Source organism: Argentina silus (genome assembly GCF_951799395.1).
Source record: "Argentina silus genome assembly, chromosome: Y".
Taxonomy (NCBI): Eukaryota; Metazoa; Chordata; class Actinopteri; order Argentiniformes; family Argentinidae; genus Argentina; species Argentina silus.
The window spans coordinates 42,127,111-42,151,789 of record NC_139654.1 but is presented as its reverse complement, the minus strand read 5'-3'; the positions used below and the strand labels follow the sequence as shown (position 1 = coordinate 42,151,789).

The window sequence follows — 24,679 nt, the reverse complement described above, 5'->3', positions numbered from 1 at the left end:
GGGCCTACCTGAAAACATCAAATTAACCATTTTGATATTGTTCTGTCAATCATCTTTCTTCGATAGTCCATCCTCTATAGGTTATTTATAAAGCTGTCTCGTTTTAATGTTGATCTTTAAAATGGTTGATTTTGCAGCCACATTTCTCTCTGTAACAACGATTGAGCTCGTCCCGTTTCACTTTTTAGGCTGTTACGCTGCTCTTTCACTGACAAACAGCTGTTTTTGGAATTGCGCGCTCACCGAAATTACCGCGATTTGACTTGATGTTGGGATCAAACTGTCTGCCGAGTCGGATGAATTACTTCCCAGCGATCTAACAACAAAGAGTAGCCAATTAAGGGTATTTCTTTGCAGTAGGTCTAGGTCCTGATTGTGGGGGAAATGTTGCTTTGAATTGTAGGCTACTTTGACTGGACGATAACAATCGAATACAAACAAGTGTACAGTAACATGTTGTCACCACGGATGATAGAGCTTGATTTGATTAAATTTGATTAATTTTCAGCCCTGCTTCTTACAGCTTTGCGTTTACTTGAAGGCAGTTCACGGACTTGAGGTAGGCTGAAAATATACAGGAGCTTGTAGGCCTAGTGCTTATTCGATTAAGGTAGGGGGGATCTGCGCGAAGCCCACACATCGTGTCGCTCACCGGCCCCGCAGCCCACAGATCGACCGGCCCACCAGCAGCCATGGCACAGCCCTTTACACAACATTTAGGCAGCACCCCCTCTCGAAAGATACATCCTACGTCCTTGGACATTTGGCCCAAGTATTGGGGCAATTTAATGTAAAGTATTCCCGTTTATTTAAACTAAAATAGAGCAAGGCAAACTTACCTGCGGCGGGTCCCACCAGTTTTTCTCCATTGTGTTGAAATGTAATTGAATCTATTTCCACTAATGAGCGTACCACATTACAAATGACAATCAGCAAAGGCTATTTGACAACAACTGGAGGTTCAAGTGACCAAAGTGACTTTTACATAAATTTACGTCATTGCTAGCAGCGTCATCAAGACAACAGCATTATGACGCAGGAGATATTTATTTGATTACAGATATGCTCATGTTGTTTCTTGGAAAATATACGTCGTTGGGATTAATCATCATCATATTATTAATTAATAGACAAAACACAGACATAGATATAGGTATATAGATCAGTGGTAGGGGCTCGGGGTCGTTTCTGGACATGGCCCTCCATTGTAATTTACATTTACATTCATGGCATTTAGCAGACGCCTTTATCCAAAGCGACTTACAACAATACATTTGTTTAAGTAATTGAATCATCTATCCAACAGTCATCATAAGACAAAGTAATCAATGCTCACACCAGGGGCCATAGGCAGTCGGCTATTTCATTTTATTTGTATTAGCAGGAGAGAACTTGTACAAGGGGGGTAGCGGGGATGAAGAGGTCTCTGGGTGGGGTTGGGGTTAGGGTTAGTATAGGGGGGGGGATAAATGGAAAACATACTCGTGGTTCAGGTATTAACTGCCAACTGAACTTAGTTGGAACAATACAAATTACAATGTAAAACAATAACAATATAATATCAACATTTCAGTATTATATCAAAATAATGATTTAGAAATATGGTACAACCTGTGAGCTGCCTGGTTGCCTTGGCAACGGTAAACTACAGCGCTGTTCATCAGCGGTTCGGGCTCTGGCTCTAACCGTCTACCTTCTCTTAACCGTTAGGAGAAAACGAAGAAAAACAAAGAAAATGTAAACTACAAAACACTCTAACATTAAATCCTACACATACATCTGTATCAGTGGAGTCAGGCAAACGTTACACCAGACTCCCTTCGACATGTTTTGTCAGGTGTCATTTGACAACAACCACTCATCGTAAACGGCAAACTAGTGCTAACTCGTCCTCGTTTAGGATACCAAGCTAGCGCAATTACCGCTAACAGACTACAAACTTCATATGCTACTATGCCTAACGGTACACTAAATAGAAAGCCTACATTAATGACAAACTGTATTAATGCTTATGCTTAAGAATAAATGGAAAACACACTAGTGAGTCGTCTGGTCCTCAGTCTTTACTGGTTCAGGTATTAACTGCCAACTGAAGAACGCAGCGCAAGCCACAGCTTATATACCCGCAGGTGATCTAGTGCCTTTTATACTCCAAATAGAAATGCGTGAAATTGAATGGGGGGAGTCTGTAAACATGCAAGATAAAGTGCATACATATAAAATAACACATTTGGGCGATTCTTCAACTACAGGCACTTTTGGCCTTGTGAACTTGAGGGGAAAAAAAATGTTCAAATCTAAATTGTTACAGTCTAACAGGTTAATATAACTAGTCTAGTTTCATGATCCATAAGAGAACGCACTAACATTACAAGACAAATTGGTGTTTTTTTACATATTGTCCGACCCGCATTGAACAAATGTAATTTCCATCACATGTAAACATTTGATTATTATTTAAAAAAAGTATGATATACATAATTTCTCAACAGTGTAAGACCACTTTCACACATAGTTTTACCAGTTTATACCTATATTGCAATTACCATACATTTGTGGATTAGGTAAATTAATTGAGATGAGGACCAAACACAAAGCTTCCACAACCTGAAATATAATATTGGATTGGTTAGATACATTTCAGGAAATAACTACTTGTGTTATTACATTAAGTGGAACATTATCCCATAAACTATGCAGAAGTTTTTAATGAGTGATTAGAATTTTGTAACTATTTTTAAAAAAAGGTATGAGATGGTGGAAATGACTGGGTCATTTCTGGGTCATTTCTGGGTCAACCCCTCTTTCTTTTTTCCTCAGGTATCTCTCCCTGTCTCTTTTCAGTCGCTCTTCATATTTGACAGGGTCCTCTTTTATTCTGTCCCTATAGGCCTGAGACCTTTCTGCAGAGAGGTCCGTGGCATCTTAAAAATAGATGAAAATGCATTTCAACAAATATGCATTTGAATAAAACATTAACATTGTACATTTTAATAAATAAATTACACATATGTAGCCTCACAATCTATGAATTGCACCTTGTAAGCATAAATGTAATTTCCACCTCACCTTTGTCATTTCCACCCAAGAAGGTAATGTGTTGGAAATGACGGAGGTGGAAATGACAATCTTACAGTATTTTGTAAAAAAATCCAAGCTAGCATCACAGATTAGCTATGAATTGGTACCTAGCATTTCATGCATGCAAAATACATCTATGTACGTTAAAAAATCGATTTATTTACAAACTCAATTGATGTTACGTCATGTTTGGAAATGACATAATATTTTTATTGTTTCATTTCAAGCAATATTTACCTTGAGTTTTCTTCAAAAGTTGGTGAAGAAATCCAAAATATCCTCCATATCAGACATGTGCTGTGATGTAACTGTTCATCTCCATAGAAACTACCCAAACCATCTTTCACACAAACCTTTTAAAGGGACATTACAGTGTTGTGGTGGAAATGATGGCAATACTGTGGGACAACTACATTTTGTATATAAAATCACATAAATAGTTGTTTGACCTTAAATACCCCAATTATGTTTTGATTATTTTACTGATACTTTATTCAGTCACATTTAAAAAAAAATAGATAAAACAAAACAGCAATATTTGCATCTATAACGATGTTGAAAAAGGTGAAAAGATCATCATAGACTACCGGTAAAAAGTTCCTAAAGTACTTTCATTGTAAAGATAACTTTTTTTTTTTTATAAAATATGATCAAAGGACATGAAAGTGCCCGTAGTCTAAGAATCGCCCATTTACGTAAGTGGCCAATTACATATAAATATCCTATGTGCCACATAAACAGTGGAAAAAGCAGTGAAGCCCTTAGCAGACATAGGGGAAAATGTACAGTATATACAAACATGTACAGGAGCAGGACGTATTGTGTCTCTGTTAACACAGTTGTGTCATGTGTAATTGTGTTAAATGATCCATAATAAGTGCTGTCCAGTTTCCTCTATATTATATATAACATGGTGAATAACTCTCCAGATATTTCTTTAAGGCCAATATCAGATATATCTGTCAAGCTCTAATTACAATGAGCTGTCCTCCCATTTCTACCTCCATCAGCCTCCTGTTGCACAGTAATGAGTGATAAAGACACCTGATGACAAGGATGAGAAATGTAAAGATCACGGTTTCATCCAAGGCCCATCTACCTTTCATTCAAATTATGCTAAGATTATTATCATTGGTGATTTTAACCTACATGTGGACAATGAGACTGACTCGACAGCCATGGATTTGATTTGAATTCTACGGACTTTATTAAGCGAGTTACTGGGCTCACCCATAACCACTGCCACACCCTGGACCTAGTGATTACAAAGGGTCTTACTCCTGTTGCATCCTCTATTATTTATCTAGCCATGTCGCTGAGCAGATGAGATTCATGATGATGAATATGAATAGTACACCATCAACAGCTTCCTCCTGTGATTATGATTTATTAACCAGCTTCAACACCAAACTAAGGGCTACTATCGACTCTGTAGCACCAGTCAAACAGTTTGATTGATTTCCTGGTGAAATGCATTGCAGACATATGGATGTCACAGAACTAGTCATTCGAGCAAAAACCGAAAGAGAGAAACTGTCTGCATACTTAAAGACACTTCTACTTACAGTAACACTAAGCACCAGGCAAAAAACAGAGGTGTCACCATTGACTCAGATCTTAATTTTGAAACCCATATCAAGAATGTGACTAAAACATATTTGTATCACTTAAAGAAGAGTAAGTAAGTTTGTCGGAAATCTGCCATCGTGGAGAAATTCTGTCTGAAGTTGTCCAAACGACAACATCCTCCCTTATAATAATATAACCCCCCGAAATGAACTTGCAGTGTTGGACATTAGCTGTTGTGTTTCTGCATGCGCACACGATTGGAAGAGGCAGCCCCCACAGACAGAAAGGTGAGTCCACTCCCCTATAACACCCCTGGCAGTAACAACATGTTTATATGCAAACCGAGTGTCCAGGTAGGACACTCCATTTTAAAAAGCGTGTTTTCCGAACCAAAACAGCGTTTGTAAATGAAATATTTATTTCAAGGGATCTCGTTCCCTGATCTCTACCGATTAAAGATAGTCATTACAACCTTTAGGAAGCTTTTAAAAAGGTTGAATATTACATGGACCTTTACAGAACACAGCTGTAAAGATGCAACCTTTCCTCTCCCAGGCTGACACTGAGAGACGAATGCATGCTTGTATTACTAGCAGCCTTGATTACTGTAACACTCTCCTGTCTGGTCGACCAAAGAAAGCTATTGGCAAATGATACAGAATGCAGCAGCACGAGTCAGATGGAGAGCACATATCATAAAAGTCTCTGCACTAATAACCTGTTCGTTTTATAATTTATTTTAAGATAATTGTATTAGTTTAGAAATCACTCTATGGTCACGCACACCACTGCATGTCAGACATGCTTTTAAGGTATATACCCTGTAGATCCCTCAGGTCCTCAGGTACTGGCCTTTTAACTATTCTGAAGATTCCAACAACACCTATCTACTTCCTGTTTCAAATGAATAATACTGGGCAGAAGTCTGCACAGGGATGCTACAGACACATTAGCACACTGCAAAATACTGTCACCTATCTAACCATCTGTTCCAAAGCAATAGTAATAGATACTGTAGGAGTCTGCAGTGCACAGGGGTTACACACTCATCAGTACCCTCTAAAATACTGTCACTATCATATTTACTGTTCCACATGAATAGTACTATATAGGAGTCTGCAGAGGGGTTACCTTGTTGGGAAACACAGTGTCTATCTCCTCCTGCAGCTTGGTCATGATGTGAGGGCTGGTTGCCAGATTGTAGGCCAGGAAGGACAGAGAGCTACTGGTGGTCTCATAGAGTGTTTCCACAGTGTATGTCAGTCTAATCAATGAAATCGATAGCTTCATTTATTAAGCACAAAATGATTGAGACTGAAAGCTATATGGAGGAAGTTGTACTGACTGTGAGGAACAGTGGGCTGAAGATGTCAAACTTGAGCATTTTCTTGATGTTGGTCACAAAGGGGTCAGAGGGGTTGTGGAGGGAGTCGATGTCGACACTGAATGAAGTGCTGACGACCACATCCATACTGTATGGTCCAAAGAACCTGGAACACAACCACACAATCTTTGACCACCAGAACCACAACCACAAAATTAAAGGGGGAGTTCACTGAAATTACAAATTCACCTTATCTTCTCGGAGAGAAATACTCACTCTTTTAGTTCAATGGGCTCTTCGTTATTGGCCGTCTTCTTCAGATTGCTGACCAAATTACCAGAGTGCTGCTTCATGATCCCGAACATCTGAGTTGGGAAGGATACATGGAAAAATATGATGATTGATACATGGATTAATATGTGCAAAACATGGGTTAATATCATGTTTGAAACAGGAATTATTTTAATGTTTATATAGCCTGAGAATATACATTCATACAGGATACATTATGTATATAGTCAAGGAATAAGTGACTCCAAAGATGAACTATTATTCTAAACTCTGTCATCTGACCACTGAACTTATCTAAGATAAGATTAAATATACTTTGTTGTCCCGGATGAAAATTTGTCTTGGACAATTAAAGTTGCTGCTTCACACAACAACAAACAACAATGAATACACACTATACACATAGTACAAATCACATAAACACACACACACACGTCAGAGTTGTTAGTCATTCATTTATTTGTGTTGTTGGAATGAATAAAAGAAGGAGAGGAGAGATGGGACTGTACCTCTTTGATCCGCCCACTGGTGAAGGAGGGAGACAGGACACTACGGATCCGTCTCCATGCATCATCCTCAGCGATAAACACGGCGTCATACAGAGGCCCGTTGAGATAAAAATTCTAGAAAAATAACAATGATTATATACTGCAAAATTAACCGAATATTAATAATGCTATAATAACAATGATATTATCTATTTAAGGAGCCCTTATGTTTTTTTCCCCATACAACAACTTCAATTTAGCGTATTTTCCTCCTGTTAGTGAAAAGGGAGTAGCATTCCTTGATGAGGATGGTTTTGATCATGGCTGTGTCCATGATACACAGGACGGGCCGACGGCCATCATAGATCCTACAGACCAGCAAAAACAAAGATAGTTAGATATACACTCACCCAACACTTTATGAGGAACACTATACTAATACTAGGTAGAGCCTCCCTTTGCTCTCAAAACAGCCTAAATTCTTCGTGACATTGATTCCTTTGAGATTCTGGTCAATGATGACATGATTGCGCAATTCCTGCACATGTTTCAGGTGCACTTTCAAGATGTAAATCTCCCGTTTTGCCACATCCCAAAGGTGTTCTATTGGATTCAGATCCGGTGACAAGGAAGGCCACTGAAGAACACTGAACTCATTGTCATGTTCATGAAGCCAGTTTAAGACGACGTTTGCTTTGTGACATGGTGCATTATCATGCTGGAAGTAGCCATTAGAAGGTGGGTAAATTGTGGCCATGAAGGGATGCACATGGTCAGCAACAATATTTAAATAGGCTGTGGCATTCAAGCAAATATACCGTAGATAGAGACAGACAGACCCATCACAGATCCTGCACTCTTTGAAAAAGTGCTACCTAAAACCAAAAAGGGTTCTTCTTCCACTGTCCCTTTGAAGAAACCTTTTGGGTTCCATGTAGAACCCTTTCCACAGAAGGTTATACAGTACCGTGCGTAAGTAATGGGACAGTGAAGCATTTTTTCTTCTGTTTGGATTTGAAATAAAAACGTAGAGATTTTTATTTTTTATATAATGTACATATTGGTTTATCATTCAGAAATTCCAACACTTTTATGCATAATCCCCCTATTTCAGGCTACACAAAAGTGATAGGACAATTGGCTTGACAAGTGTGTTCGTCAGGTGTGTTCCGTCACATAATTTGTGCAGTCTGCTATTGGTGTCTTGTCAACATGAGGACCAAAGAGATGTTATTGAAAGTCAGGGAAGCCATTATGATGCTGAAATATCAGAAAAAAAATAAACATAGCCAAAACCTTAAACCTACCAAAATCAACAGTTTGGAACTTCATTTAACTTCATTAAAAGGAAAGAAAGCACTGGTGAGCTCAGAAATCGCAAATTACCTAGTAGGCCAAGGAAGACTTCCATTGGATAACCAAAGAATGCTCACCATAATTGAGAATCATTTATTTACATCTTGTCAGTCCAAGTACAAGTAAATGGCTCCAAACTCATTGGACAGCATTTCATCATACAGCAGGACAATGACCCAAAACATACTGCCATAGGAACTAGGGAATTTTTCAGGGCCAAAAAGTGGAAAGTTGTTGACTGGCCAAGTCAGTCTCCAGATTTAAATCCTATACAACATGCATTTCATTTGCTCAAGAGGAGACTTAGGGCAAAACATCCTAAAAAAACAACAACAGTCGCTGCAACATAGCATTACCAGAGAAGATACCCAGCGTCTGGTTGGTCACAGACTTTTGCACTTTTGCATACAAAGGATTGGGGACCAAATACTAAACATGAGTGCTTAATTTAGACATTTGATAATGCAAAAGAAGGAAAAATGCTTGGGCACCAAAATGGCTAGAGCCAGCCCTGATTAACAGAACCTTTATCGAGCGCACAACATCACATTAATGCCCATAGGAAGAATGAGAATAGAGTATCAACAAAATAACCAATTTAACGCAATTTAAAACAACATACGTCTGTAAGTTTTAACCATACGTTAACGTGCGTCAAGGACAACGCGGGAGAATGATGCCCGTGATGGGCCTAACCCAAAACTCAAAGAATATCTCGCTGTCCCTCTCCTTAAATATCATTCCCAACAAAGGACAAGGTGTTAGATACATTACAATAGCAAAGGAATTGACAAATGGTGAAAGCTGAAAAATCTGAAACATAGTCAAAACCTTAGACTTAGAAAACCTTAGAAGAAAGCAATGCTTCCAAATTCATTGGATGGCGCTTCATCATACAGTAAGACAATGACCCAAAACATATTGCCATTGGAGCTAGGGAGATTTTCAGGGCGAAAAAGTGGAAAGTCCTTGACTGGCCATGTCAATGTTTGGATTTAAATCCTATTGAACATACATTTCATTTTCTGATGGTAAGATTTTGGGCAAAAAGACCTGGCAAAAAGATGGCTGGCCTGGCAGAATATCACCAGAGAAGATACCCAGCACCTGGTGGGGTCAATGGGTCCCAGACGGTTATTGCATACAAAGTATTGTCGACCAAATACTAAATATGAGTGCATAATTTCGACCATGTATACCAATACTAGACAAAAGAAAAGAAAAGAATCTAGCAAAAGCAAACTATGTTCTGACAGGGTTTGACTCATCTAATACGACATCAGATCTGGATAGGTTCCTTGATTTCCTCTGAAAGGTGACATAGGCTTGAAAACATGTACACAACATCAAGAAGAAACCATTGATTAAAGCCAAATCAATTGACAGAGGCATGGCAGAAAATGTGTGTTGTCTCTTTAAAAGAAATGTTAAAAATCTCTTTGTTTTCCCTGAATGAAACAAAGCACAGGTGTTTAAAAGGCCAGCCCCACCCCTGATTACAATGATCCACACATGGAGACAGCCAAAGCAACATAGATCAATAAGACATTCCACATGTCACACCAGAATGTGTGTTGGCAAGAGTGTGCCCTTATAGCCAGGATCCACTCTCTGGTCACATCTCCCTGATGTTGGTTATGAAGAACTTTATCAAACGTTTGGATTTGAAATTAAACAATTACTACAAGGTTAAAGTAGAGATTCTCAGCTTTTATTTGATGGTATTTGTATACACATTGGTTTCACCATTTAGAAATTACCCCACTTTTATGCATTATCCCCCTATTTCAGTGTACCCAAAAGTAATGGGACAGACTTATCAAATGTCTAAATGAAGCAGTCATGTTTAGTATTTAGTGGACAATCCACTAGTATTTAGTGGACAATAACTGCCTGAAGTCTGCAACCCACTAACCCCACCAGACGCTGGGCATCTTCTTTGGTGATGCTCTGCTAGGCCTGTACTGCAGCCATCTTTAGTTGTTGTTTGTTTTGAGGTCTTTTTGCCTAAATTCTTATCATTAGGGAAATGTAATGCATGTTCAATTGAATTTTAATCTGAAGATTGACTTGGCCAATCAAGATCTTTCCACTAGTTGCTATGGCAGTGTTTTGGGTCATTGTTTTATTGTATGGTGTGGCTCCATCCAATGCATTTGGAGGCATTTGCTTGCACTCAAGCAGACAAGATGTTTCTGTGCACTTCAGAATACATTCTGCTGCTGCCATCAGCAGGTACAATCATCAATTAAGACAAGTTAGCAAGTTCTAATGGCAACTATACATGCCCACACCTAACACCCCCTGCACCATATTTCACAGATGAGGTGGTATGCTGTAGATCTTGGGCAGATCCTTTTTTCTCCAAACTTTTGTCACTCTAGTCCATGATAATATTCATCTCATCTGTCCACAATATCTTTTACGAGACCTCTGCAGGCTTTTTAGGGACTCTTTTTTAGCAAACTGTGACCATCCTTTTTGATGATAACTAGTGGTTTTTGATGATAAATGTGTCTTCCTCTTAGTTATAAACAAACCAGAATTAAGTGCATAGGTCTATGTATGTATGGATGGATGGATGTTCTCATTGGAACAGCTGGAAGACTTTCTCTGCATCCCCGAAAAAACACATGTACGCAAGCACGCACAAACACACGCACGCACGCACGCACACACACACACACACACACACACACACAGAGGCATGTTTAAGATATGCGTAGCCCATGTTTATTAGTTGACTTAGTTGTGGGGTTAGTTTAGATACAGCGCACGATGCAACAAACAGGTATAATATCAGCACACCTCAGCATTGCTACACCCACGTGCCACCCCAGGGAACTGGTACCCGTATAGTTAGATATGGTGCTGGTCCCACACCAGAGAGAACTGGTATGTTCCAGATCATTATACGAGGTAACTAGGTAGTAAATTATTAATTACTAGAAAGTGCTCAGTAGTCCTAGGCAATGTTCCCTCTAAGCTGCGCGCCTGCGCAATCGCGCACTGCTCGCACATTCTCAGCGCACAAGAAAATCTATGCAGCGCATAAAATAAAATTCACCATAAACGTATTAATTAATATCTAAAATTAGACCTAATCTAATCTAATTAATTAGACCAATAATGTGTTTTTTGTACCATTTTTCAATGTAACACAGTGAGTGACAGGTGTCCAGCCAATGATACGATACGGTTTACTTACGCTACGCAGCCAATCATAGCATTGATAGTGCTTGCATATGTGCCCTGCCCATACGCACCATGCAGGTTAGCTAGCTAACAACAATGCGGCGGAGTTAACCCATTTGTGCCGGATGCTGCGCTACGCACATTTGAATTTGCCGCCAGTTGCTGCGTAGCGCAACTGATTTTCAGATGTGCACAGCGTGCACATCTGATGTTGCTCACAGTGGTCCTCAGTGTGCTCAGGGAGCTTGTGTGTATGCCCAGACACATGAAAAATTAGAGGGAACATTAGTCCTAGGGCTACAAACACAAGCTGACCAACCCTCCTGCTAGTGATGGGCAAATGAAGCTTTTGTGAAGCACTGAACCACTTGTGCCAATTGTTTCGAAAATGGGTTCATTACTCGAAGCTTCAGTTACAGTGACCTCTCCTGGCGAAGTGCAAGGCTGCAGTCAAATTAGGCAGGCTAGTTGGTGGACAGGAGGCTTTTAATTACACGCACGCACGAACACACACACACCTCAATGAGCAGTGTTGGAGAAACTACTTTACTTTTGTAGAAAAGATCTTTTGTTCTGAAGCATCTTTGCTTTGATCAACCTTGGATTTAAAGTATTGTAACGACCCTGTGAAAGGCCCGTTAGCAATTCCGCCAAGGGAGTTACCGCTCTTGGTGTTGTGGCTAGCGCGGCCGGTTTGTAAGCGAAAGATTGCGAGTTCGATACCCGCTTAAGGCAAGCTGCTCTACCACGCCGTTCGCTACAGCTACAGCTTTGATGAAATTCTTTGATGCACACACACACTAAGACTGAATATCATGTTCTATTTACAAATAAAGATTGATGAATGTGTGTATTGTGTTATTGAGGAGAGAGTGCTGGGGAAAATATGGCATAGGTTGGGTGTGTTTGTGTAACTATGGCAGGGGGTGATTATGTGGGATGGGGAACACTCAAAGATTACAAGAAGAACACTCAGAGAATACAAACGCAATACCAACAACTCAACAGCAACAACGCACCTACTACGACAATCCACAAATTGTGCATTGTTTAGAGCGGTTATAAAGTGTTGAGGCACTCAAATTCAAAACTGTCGCAACCTTTCACCTGTCAGAATCGAGACGAGGCAGTGCCAGTGAATCACCTGATTGGACCGCGAACCAGTCAGGTGATTCATTCAGGCAACGAAGCAGTTGCTGCTTCGGACGTCATATGTCACGTGATATATGACGTCCGAAGCAAGCTTCGAAGCAGTGCTTCGATAAAAATTGTTGGTCAGTGTTTGAAGCACGTATCGAAGCTTCAGTGTCAAACTGCCATCACTACCTCCTGCAAACAGGGTGCTAATATTTCTCAATATTACCTTGTCAAAGCTAGCCAAGGTTCTCAGCTGTCCGGAAACAACAAGTAACTTAGTTAGCCGTCTGTCCCAAGTGCTAGCTGTAGCCTACACATGTGACCTTGCAAGTTCTAATAATAACCTGAGGAATTATCGTCGAGCTAGGGTTCAACAATAACAAAGAATTGAGAGCTCACAGGTTAGCCTGTTAGCTCAGAGAGTTAACAGGTGCTCAGAAGGTGAAAATCATCGTTGAGCTGAACCGTAGGATTCTATCAGAGACAATCTAACGCCCCGTGAGAATCATAGGCTGAGGTGTAGCCAGCTACAACAACACAACTACAGTACACTTTTCAACCTAACGCCCCATGAGAATCATAGGCTGAGGTGTAGCCAGCTACAACAACACAACTACAGTACACTTTTCAACCTAACGCCACATGAGAATCATAGGCTGAGGTGTACCCAGCTACAACAACACAACTACAGTACACTTCAGACAGTCAGAGAGTGAAGAGTGGAAAGGATGAAATGGTGCGCTTGTAGCATCCCTTTATTGGGACAGGTGATAGGCGTTGCTATCACTTGCAAGTGTGTACGAGGTGTGATTCTGTGAATCAAGATGTAAGTACAGTGCTCTCGGAAAGTATTCAGACCCCTTCACTTTTTCCACATTTTGTGATGTTACAGCCTTTTTCCTCATCAATCTACACACAATACCTCATAATGACAAAGCAAAAACAGGTTTTTAGAAATTGTTGCTAATTTATTCAAAATAAAAAACTGAAATATCACCTTTACATACGTATTCAGACCCTTTACGTTTTTTGTTGAAGCACCTTTGTCATTATTGCGTATTGTGTGTAGATTAATGAGGAAAAAAAATAATTTCATCTATTTTTGAATAAGGCTGTAACATAACATAATACGGAAAAAGTGAAGGGGTCTGAATACTTTCAGAATGCAGAGTATGTGCCTGTTATAGTCCCATTGTGTGATTGGTGTGTGTACTGATTTCTGGCACAGGCCTTAACTGATCCAACAAGTTCACCAATCATCAATGGTGTGATATGAAGTTGATGGATTTTAATGTTACATGCTACACCAGTGCGTGTGTAAAGTGTTGACATTGCGCGGCTGCTGCAGCAGCAACGCAAAATGATTCTTGGAGTGCTGGTATCAATGCTTTTTGGACGCTTAAAAACATATTCAATTAGTTTCATAGTATGGTAAAGTAATAGAAACATAGATTATAGAAATACATACAATAGTGGTACCTGTATGAAAAACAAAGTGATTGTCCTCGTTTATATTTGGAGGTAGAGGACAAACCCCAACTCTAAGATATTCAGACTTGACAAGACTCTCAACATAAAACAATGTACAGAATCCATAAATTAGAAGTTCCTTGCAGAAACAGACTGGGAGGCTATTTCTTCTGCATCCACACGTGCAACTGGTCACGTTTCTGGTGTAAGAGTAAATACTGCCATCTAGGGTTTAGAGATGGTTAACAGGAAATGGATACATTATTTTACGGATGTACTTCAGGCCTACGTTTGAGTAATTTAGCAGAAGCTCTTATCCAGAGCGACTTAAAATAAATAGCTACATCACGGTCATCACAAGTAAGACTTTCTATAATAATAAATGCCACAAGCAGTCACAGTGGTAGAGAAAGGAAGTCAATTTAATTTAATGTTCAACTTAATTTATTGAACTTAAGACAACTATATAAATTGATTTGTTATGTATCCCTAAATAGCGGCCAATTGTGTTGAGGGTTCCAGGCTAACGGTGTCGGCATGTGCAGTCCCCTGTCTTATCTCTGCACCCCCACACGCTCTCAGCCAGGGCCACATCAACAAGGCTTTTGACAGAAAGGCTCGTCCCCTGGTTTGCCTGATTGTGTACCAGCTGAGCCATCAGAGGAGTCGCTCTCAACAAGAACATGAGGGTTGGGGCATATCTGGAGCCATCGTTCATCTGAAATTAAAAAAGTAACATCAGAGGGGAGTGCAAGGTGAGACAAGAATTGGACAAATTCAACTGAGAGTTGAAGGTCATGGACTAAATGCTATAGTAAAGCTAGCAACAATCACCTTCATCTACTTAGTCTATAGGTTCTCTACCATCTCTCTAATCGTCACCATGCTCACCTTCTTCAATGTCTCCCTCTCCTGTTCTAGCTTCTCTTTTTCCAGACTCTGTTTCGCTCTTTCTTCAGCCACCATCACCAGGGCCTCTCTCCTCTTGATGGCCTCTATCTCTTTTTCCATCTGTTTCTTATCCTTTTTAAATGTCTCCTTCTCCTTCCACATCTTGAGCATTTCTCGCTCCACATCCTGCCCGTCTCTTTTGATTTTCATCCACTCCTTCTTTATCATTTGCAACTCTGCTCCGACCTTCTCTGTCTTTCTAAGCATCTCCATTGAGGTCTCCTTTTCCTGCTCTAGCTTCTCCTTTTCCTGGCTCAGTTTAAGTCTTTCTTCGGCCTCCATCACCAGGGCCTCTCTCCTCTTGACTGCCTCCATTTCTTTTTCCATCTGTTTCGTGGCCTTGAGAAATGTCTCCTTCTCCTTCCACATCCCGAGCATTTCTTGCTCCACCTTCTGCCCGTCTCTTTTGATTTTCATCCACTCCTTCTTTATCATTTGCAACTCTGCTCCGACCTTCTCTGTCTTTCTAAGCATCTCCTTTGAGGTCTCCATCTCCTGCTCTTCCTTCTCTTTTTCCTTGCTCAGCTTAAGTCTTTCTTCGGCCTCCATCACCAGGGCCTCTCTCCTCTTGACTGCCACCATATTTTTCTCCATCTCTTTCTCCATCTGTTTCTTGGCCTTGAGAAATGTCTCCTTCTCCTTCCACATCCTGAGCATTTCTTGCTCCACCTTCTGTCAGTCTCTTTGGATTTTCACACTCTCCTTCCTCATCATATTTAACTCTGCCTCTGCCTTCTCAGCCTTTCTAAGTATCTCCTTTGAGGACTCCTTCTCTTTCTCAATCTCCATCATGAGGATCTTGATCCCACTGTCCATCTCCTCCCTCTCCCTATTGAACTCATTCCTGTCCTCCTGCAGTCTTTCTGCCTTTCTGGCCAGGATCTCCTCCTCCCTCTGCCTAACTTTTTGGTCCCTTCTCTTTTGTTTCTCATATTCCTCTATCTTTTTCTCAAACTCTGCCTTCTCTGTCTTAATCCTCTCATGCTCCTTCCTGATATCCTCAATACTCATATATATTTTCACCTCCATTGTTTTTATGCACCTACAGTAGATAGAACACAAACAAAAATGATTGAAATAATCTCCACACACCCATACTATAATGCAACAGGAATGTCAGAAAGATTCCCCAAAGGAGAAAGGGATAACAATCTTTGAGTTTGCCCTTCTGAATCAGTCAACAAATACCAGTACACCGATTGGCAGCAAAGAAATGTTATTATCTATAATGTGCGTTCGGCTGGCGTCATAATGGGTTTGGAATGACTATCATGGTAATTCACTGGCTAACAACTCTTATCAGCGTTCGATGCAATGGTTCGAAGTGACTTGGTCCTGTCAGAGGCCTATGTTAGAGTCAGCAAAAGCTTCCAGTGTGGGTTGGCTGGCTATGTTTGTTGACACGCCTTGAAATATAGCCTACAATTGTGGTCAACAGGTCAAATATCAGTGGCCATATAATGGGCACATTTTATTAACTGGAATCGGCCTGGTACAGGTAGGAGCCTATAGGCAAAGAAGCAGAAGACCTCCGCAAAATTAAAATAGCCCTAATTCAATTCATGCATTTAGGTCTCTAATAATAATAAAAAATATATTTGATTTGGAATGTGTTTTTCATTTGTAGCCGACAATTTCAAAGCCTGTGCAGTTGAGTGCAATAGACACACAAACAAAAACACAAACAAAACACTAACAACAACAAGAGGACAGGACCTAAAGGAAGGCCTTTCTAAAGATGTGAGTTTTTAGGCATATAGAAATATCCAACGCTGAATTCGACTTAATGGGAATATCATCTCCTAGTGACAGATATCTCTCAGTGACATTTTTACGCGTCCCTTGTCCAAATGCTGTAAAGGTAGTCGGCCTATGCCGTCTCAAGTATTTACAAATACAAGTGTTATAAAACTATACTATATGTCAACTATACTACATCTCTGGCCTACATTAGCCTACCTCAGTCAGTAGGCTGTGTATAAGCGCCGAATCTTCCGGTTATAATCTCTTTATATCTCACTCTGGTAATACTGATTGCACAGGTTCAGGTTGCGTCTTAGCTCGTTATGCCACTGAACTAAAAGTTCAAGAACTTTGTGTATTATTGCAGAACATTCTCAATTCTGTGTACATATCAACGTCATAATGATACCAATAGCAACGCATTTTGGGTGGAATCCTAACTCCAAATCCGCGCGCGTAAATCTTGCATTCATGTCAATGGGAAATTGATTCGATTTACACGCGGATCTCGAGTTAGGATTCCACTGCAATACACATTTAAGTTTAAGTTCATTTGAATTTATAGTGCATTTTACCCACAATATACGGCTTACACAAAAGTAGCCTACAAGACAAATACAACATTTGAAAAAACATATTGCATAGAATCAAATTTGGGGATATACAGGTTTTTTTTCTTTATAAAGTACATTACAAACATAAAGTCTCATAAAGTACATTACAAATACGAAACAATTATTAGTCCTATTTTTTATTAGTAATAATAATAAGTATTTTATATTTAATACAAAATAGATTAAATGGTGAAATTGGTGTGTATAAATATATAAAACTTGACTCATAATCCGTATAGTGCTGTTTTTGGAGTAATTACTAATTACTAGTAATTACTAGTGTGTGCGGACTGAGCTCCCTGTCCCGTCTTTCTGCTGTGGGGCAGCGGAGCACTCTTGCCTCATCGTTGCGAGGGGAACAACGTGAGCGTGATTGGCGTAAGCAGGGAAAACCTCACGCAAATTATATTGGGTATGAATTCTGCCTAGCAACAGGTGGCGAAAAACTATTAAACGCTAATGTCGTTAACGTGGTCTGACATGACAGGAAATAATCACAAAGCAATTCAGTTCATCTACTGTACGTCTATCGCTAATGCTAGCTAGCTAAAGTTTTCACAATGAATCGTGTAGATTATTTGTTGACCATGCGGTTTAGTACATTGCCTTTGGAAGAGAAGTTGGAGATGAAACGTTTAGGGCCAACAGGAATGGTTTGACAAAAAGAGATGGCTAACCGCTACCACCTCGAAACATGCGCTGTTCTGTTTCCCATGTATGATTTTTGGTGGAGACTATTTGGGCATCGGCTGGATTCAAAGACATTATACATCTGTCAGAACAGAACAGACACCAGCGACTGAACGGCCTTGACATGCTTTCCATTGAAAATGCATTGATTCAGGGACAGATGGATTTCAACAGTAAAGTCATCGAGAGGTTTGCTGAAGCAACGAACCGCCGCGCTACTTTCCTATTCAAGTGAGCAGGTCTGTTTGGACATGTATGACAAATGGACAATGCGCCGTTCACTGTAGACTATATTGCTTTTGTTTTGTAGTCATTTTAAACGTTATACTGGCTGTGATATAAAGTGGAGGACTAAATGTTACGTATAGGCCTAATATCTAGACAGTTGATGGGCACACTTGTTACTTGTCGCTTTCAGAACCCTGGACTGGGCTCGGGCTGTATATTCATATAGTTCCGTTAATTAGCCTAGCCTACTTTCCGTGATTTAATGTGACTTTTGTAGTGTGTTATAGCCTCTGCACTGATGCTATTTATTTCACATTTAAAATAATACAATTGATAAAACCTGATTAAACTTTCCTACAAGTTAACGATGTGCCGAATGCTTGTATTTTGATTAAACATGCAAGTTATTGAAGACACGTGTCTGTCTCATCTTTTTACTTTGTTGCAGTATAGGCGTTCTGTGTCGCGCTGAAGCGTATGAAGTGTATTCAGTTATGGGGTTTACTGTACATACTTTTTCTCTGCACTGTTCCTGCTGCAGAGGATGCGTAAACGATTTTCCCATGTTGTTTTTTGGTTGTGGTCTGTGTTTATACATTTAGGCTATTAGTTGTATCCTACTTTTCAGTTTTACAAGTCAAATCTTATGACAGATGAGATGGCACTTCAACCGATAAAATGCAGGTACATTTTGACTACTGCTGCACTACGATACCCATAGATAGACCCAATACATTGGTAACTGCACTACTTATACAGCTCATATACTGCTTATACTGTTCATACTGCATTCTATATTTATTCTGCTTATAATGTTACTGTTAATACATATATTGCTTATACTGCACTACTTATACTGCTCATATACTGCTTATACTGCTCATATACTGCTTATACTGCACTACTTATACTGCTCATATATTGCTTATACTGCTCTACCTGTATATATTGTTCACATTGCACTTTTCTGCTTTTTTGCACTTCTGGTTAGACGCTAACTGCATTTCGTTGTCTCTGTACTTGTACTCTGCACAATGACAATAAAGTTGAATCTAATCTAACACCTATTTATTGTCATGTTTTGATGGCATGTTGTTCATTCTCATGTTATGATTTAGTTTGTGATTATACACACGTTTTTAGCGTGATGATAGAGACCCACTACCAGACGAGTACAAAACATACACAAGTCACATGCAAATCCCTGCACTGCAGACGACAGACAACAACTGTCTCTGTACAACGAGTCCTGGACCTCCACTAATAGACAGATACAAAGAGAGCAGCATACAGTAGCAGCAGAGCCCAGAGGCGAGGCGAGGCAAGGCAAGGCAAGTTTATTTATATAGCACATTTCATACACAGAGGCAATTCAAAGTGCTTTACGTAAAATAGATAAAAAGGAAAGAGCATGAAAGAAAAATTAGAATAAAAACGCATAAAAGACATAAGACTGGTGAGAGTTGACACACAGTTAAAGTATGAAGGAACGAGTAAAACAGATGTCAGCGTTACACTATGAATGTTACCTAATACAGTGTCACTGTTACGTTCGGGTAGCATTGCACTATAAATTCAAATAAACTCAAACTCCTGGACAACCTCTCTTGGGTCGACATACATTAAAATGGCCCTATGAAATCTCGAGGGAGTTTTGCAGAAATACAAATAGCTTTTTTTTAAATCTCACACTTCCATCATTTAGTAGGTAGCCTATACTGAGGATGATTGGCGCCTAGTACTGAAAAATGCAATCTTGGAAATTAAATGGGGAGTACATACTCATGCAGTACGCAAGTACAGAATTGTAGTATGGGGGTTCAAACCCGGGTCTCCCATGTGGAAGACACAAACGCTACTATTAAGCCAAGAGGACATCCTCAAGGTCTGAGGGCGACACTTCAGTTTACATGTCTCAGGCAGGGCTACCTCATCACGCGGTGTGATTCCAAAATCACCTCTGCTACATATAGAAACTGTTAGGAATTATTTTTATGAAAACAGTTGCATTATAATGCTCAATAGCAGACAAGTAAATAAAGCTATTCAGTTCTTTTTTAGTTGATTAAAATAATTGTATTTGATATGTCATGTGCAAATCAATTGAATTAATATGTTTTTAATCATCTGATTCAGGAAATATTTATCTTTGATAATCATTAACTTTTGATTGAAAAGTTGTTACTAATTGTATTTGATATTTCATGTGCAAATCAATTGAATTAATATGTTTTTAATCATCTGATTCAGGAAATATTTATCTTTGATAATCATTAACTTTTGATTAAGAAGTTGTTGATAATTGTATTTGATATTCCATATCCAAATCAATTGAATTAATATGTTTTTAATAATCGGATACAGGGAACATTTGTTTGATAATCATTAACTCTTGATTGAGAAGTGTTGGAAAACATTATTATAAGAAACAGTTTATTATTGCTATAAAAATATATTACTGCAGTGTGTTAAATTTACTAATGTGATGGAGATGAATCAAGCATTAGTTCCATGGTACTTGGATTAATACATGAAGAGGTAAGGGTCAGGTCATCAAGATAGATGCTCCAACACACACATAACATAAGAATGATGTAATGGAAAAATACTAGGGTAGGAAAGGACAAATCAGAGTAGGTGTATGTTTTATTCAACAGGTCAACTCGTCCCTCAAAGGGAACGGACCGGCGATATCTCCACCTGGAACGGATCGAGTGTCAGGGGCTGGGACCAGCCTAAAACACCAACGAGAGGAGAGCCAAGTCTAAACCGCGGCTCCTCCCCAACCAAATAGCCAATCATAATCATTCTGTATACTGTAAAATGTTTTGTTTGACATATTGAATGTATCCATTTTTGGAAGGTTGGTTACAGATTAACAGCTTGCTGACTGTGATTTTCTTCGCCAAAAGTGGTCCTTGTACAAGTCTAGAATTTTGACATATAAATAAATAGCTAAAATTAAGAAGTAGTTTGTCTTCTCTTCAAATAAAGAACACGTTTTCCCACAAATTTGGTGACGTCCCGACGTGATTTGAAGAGAAGAAATTGGACCGAATTGAACCGACGGCGAAGTCCGGGAGACGGAAGCCAGACGGAGTTGTTTTCTTGTAACCCCTCAACACTCACAGAGGCGCCAAAAACAAAAAGGTAAGCAGAAACCTGTTGTTATAAACCGAATTCTGCATAGTTAACTTTGAATACTGTAGACTGTGAGTGTGGAGGAGGTAAGAGTAAACCAACTACCAAATTTAGAAATCTATGTATACGTAATGAAACCGGTAATGAAAATGTAACAATCAAAGCAATATATGTCAAAAATTCTCTTTTATTTGGGTAAATTGTTTTCTTTTATTTGGGTTAAAATCCCTCAGGTGAAAGGCCTGTAAATTGTTTTCTTTTATTTGGGTTAAAATCCCTCAGGTGAAAGGCCTGTAAATAGTTTTCTTTCATTTGGGTTAAAATCCCTCAGGTGGAAGGCCTGTAAATTGTTTTCTTTTATTTGGGTTAAAATCCCTCAGGTGGAAGGCCTGTAAATTGTTTTCTTTTATTTGGGTTAAAATCCCTCAGGTGGAAGGCCTGTAAATTGTTTTCTTTTATTTGGGTTAAAATCCCTCAGGTGGAAGGCCTGTAAATTGTTTTCTTTTATTTGGGTTAAAATCCCTCAGGTGGAAGGCCTGTAAATTGTTTTCTTTTATTTGGGTTAAAATCCCTCGGGTGAAAGGCCTGTAAATTGTTTTCTTTTATTTGGGTTAAAATCCCTCGGGTGAGAGGCCCGTAAATTGTTTTCTTTTATTTGGGTTAAAATCCCTCGGGTGAGAGGCCCGTAAATTCTTTTGTTTGGGTTAAAATCCCTCAGGTTAAAGTCCTGTAAATTTAGTTGTGTGTTAGAATCTTGTTATGAGTGGAGAGCGTATAGCCAGGTTGTGTGAATAGGTAAAGCATTGAAGCTGAGGGAGGTGAGAGAGTTTGGAGAGTAATTGTGTTTGAAAGTAAAAGAAAGTGACATATTGGTGTAAACTGTTATAGAAATTGTGCGAGAGTTGTTGTTGTTGTCTCTAGTAGTTGTTGACTCTACTGTTGTTGTGGTTCAGTAAGTGGGAGGCTGGCCCCACCCTGAAAAGTTTTCTTTGTCCCGTTACTTCCTTAAAATAGAGCAACTAGTGGTTGAATCCATTTAATGTTCAAGCTTAGAAGCTACTGTTTTGGCTCCATCTCGTTTTCATATTTAGCATCTATTGGCTAAGCTACTGTTTTGGCTCCATCTCGTTTTCATATTTAGCATCTATTGGCTAAGCTACTGTTTTGGCTCCATCTTGTTTTCATATTTAGCATCTATTGGCTAAGCTACTGTTTTGGCTCCATCTCGTTTTCATATTTAGCATCTATTGGCTAAGCTACTGTTTTGGCTCCATCTTGTTTTCATATTTAGCATCTATTGGCTAAGCTACTGTTTTGGCTCCATCTTGTTTTCATATTTAGCATCTATTGGCTAAGCTACTGATTGGCTCCATCTAGTGTTCAAATGTAGTAACTATTGTTTGGCTCCATCTACTGTTCAAATTTAGTAACTATTGTTTGGCTCCATCTAGTGTTCAAATTTAGTAACTATTGTTTGGCTCCATCTAGTGTTCAAATTTAGTAACTATTGTTTGGCTCCATCTAGTGTTCAAATTTAGTAACTACTGTTTGGCTCCATCTAGTGTTCAAATTTAGTAACTATTGATTGACTTCATCTCGTTTTCAAATTTAGCAACTATTGGCTAGCTTCATTGACTAGCTCCATTTAATGTTTATGTTTAGCAATTATTGATTAGCTCCAACTAGTGTTCAAGTTCAGTAATTAAGGATTTAGCTCCAATTAATGTTCATGTTCAGCAGTTACTGATTAGCCCCCTCTAGTGTTTAAGTTTGATAATTACTGAATAGCTCCATTTAGTGTTAGAATTCAGCAATTAACCGTCGTACCACACGTCCCACACGTGCACACACACCCTTTGCTTTTCATATACACACCTTAACCACTGGTGACAAACATAAACAGAGATGGCTTCACCTGAACCTAAACGACTGCTAAACATAGGAGAGTTTAAAGCTCAAGTCCTAGATAAACTGACCAAATTCATACTCAGCAAAGACAAAAAAGAAGCAGCCAAGAGATTTGAGAAGTTGTGGACAAGATGGGAAAACCAAGGTCACCTCCCCAAGGAAACCGATCCCATGCCATCATATGCAGCCGTAAATGTGATTCTAAGGGGGGCCATGGGGAAACACAAAGAAGCTGAAGAAGAATGGGAAAGAGACGGAAGGAAGACATGGGGCCCCCGAAAAACAAACGTGGAAAGGTTACATGACAACTTGTTGGTTGCTAGAACTCTCTATTCAGTCTTTACACAAGTCAACCCTTGGAAACCAGCTCCAAAGGAGAAGGAGGAGAGAAAACAACCCGAGGAGAGGAAAGCCAGGGAGGAAGACACTACCACGGTCTCCTCATCTACCACAGCCCCACCCAAGCGACCAGGGATCTACCCTGCCCTGCCTATTGAGCCTCCTCCCTACCAGACCGAGGAGACATGTGCTTCTCCAGCTCAGGCATATCCATCAGCCAAGAACCCTTTCACCACAGAGACAAAGACAGAACTTCCTACAGCACCAGTCATACAGGCACCAATGGCAACAGTGATGGATGGAACCTTGGAGCTCCACATCCCAGAGATGGACGGACTACACAGACTCAGTGACACAACACACCAGATCCTACATCTCGTCACCCAAAACATGGAACAACAAGGAAGGAACATCGAACAGCTCTCCAGGTCTGTCTTGGAAGCGACCGGCAGGGGCAGATCAACCACAGAGAGGCCAAGAACATCTACCCCCAACAATGCCAGTATCTCAAGGGCCTCTACCCCTGCTTCCAGAAACCCAGATGCTTCAAGAATTTCTACACCCAGCTCAAGCATGACAACAGCCGACCTACGAAAGTCCACTACAAGACCACCCCCACTTCTTGATTGCAATTACCCCCCTCCTAGACCAGAGATATCGATGTCCTCCAGTAGCAGAGACTCACAAGATGAGTCAGACGAGGAGGATGAAGGACTTGAAGGAAGATCATATCCAAGCTTTAAGTTGGAAGAAGGACAAGATCCAGATGGATGGATTCAGCAACAAGACACCCCCATACAAGCAGATATTGTTGGTACTATCACCGGTACGCTGATGCCCACAAGACACAGACAGCCATACAACTTCTGCTCCCAGGGTGGACCCGAGACACAGCCACTGCTTGGTAATTACCCACTGAGAATTACACAGGGAGGACAGATGACCTACGTCCCTTTTGGACATAGAGACATGGACGCACTAATAGCCAAGTTGCCACCTATGACATCTGGGGCTGATCCTTGGATCTCCATGGTAGAGAGTCTTACTGCTGGTGAGGCCCTCTGTGTGGGAGACATCAGAGCCCTCCTAGCAAGAACTGAGGGCATGAGAACATCTGAACGAATTATGAAACAAGCATTGATTCGGTCTCGTGT

General features: G+C 39.9%; 1 pseudogene across 1 annotated transcript in view; it reads right to left on the bottom strand.

Moving 5' to 3' along the window:
* Positions 1–23,145, bottom strand: part of LOC310824133 (cytochrome P450 3A27-like) — a 155,467-nt pseudogene extending 132,322 nt beyond the window's left edge. Inside the window, exon 1 of the transcript in view lies at positions 23,132–23,145. The product of the transcript in view is annotated as a cytochrome P450 3A27-like (transcript). The remainder of the gene's footprint in view (positions 1–23,131) is intronic.
* Between the last annotated feature and the right edge of the window lie 1,534 nt (positions 23,146–24,679).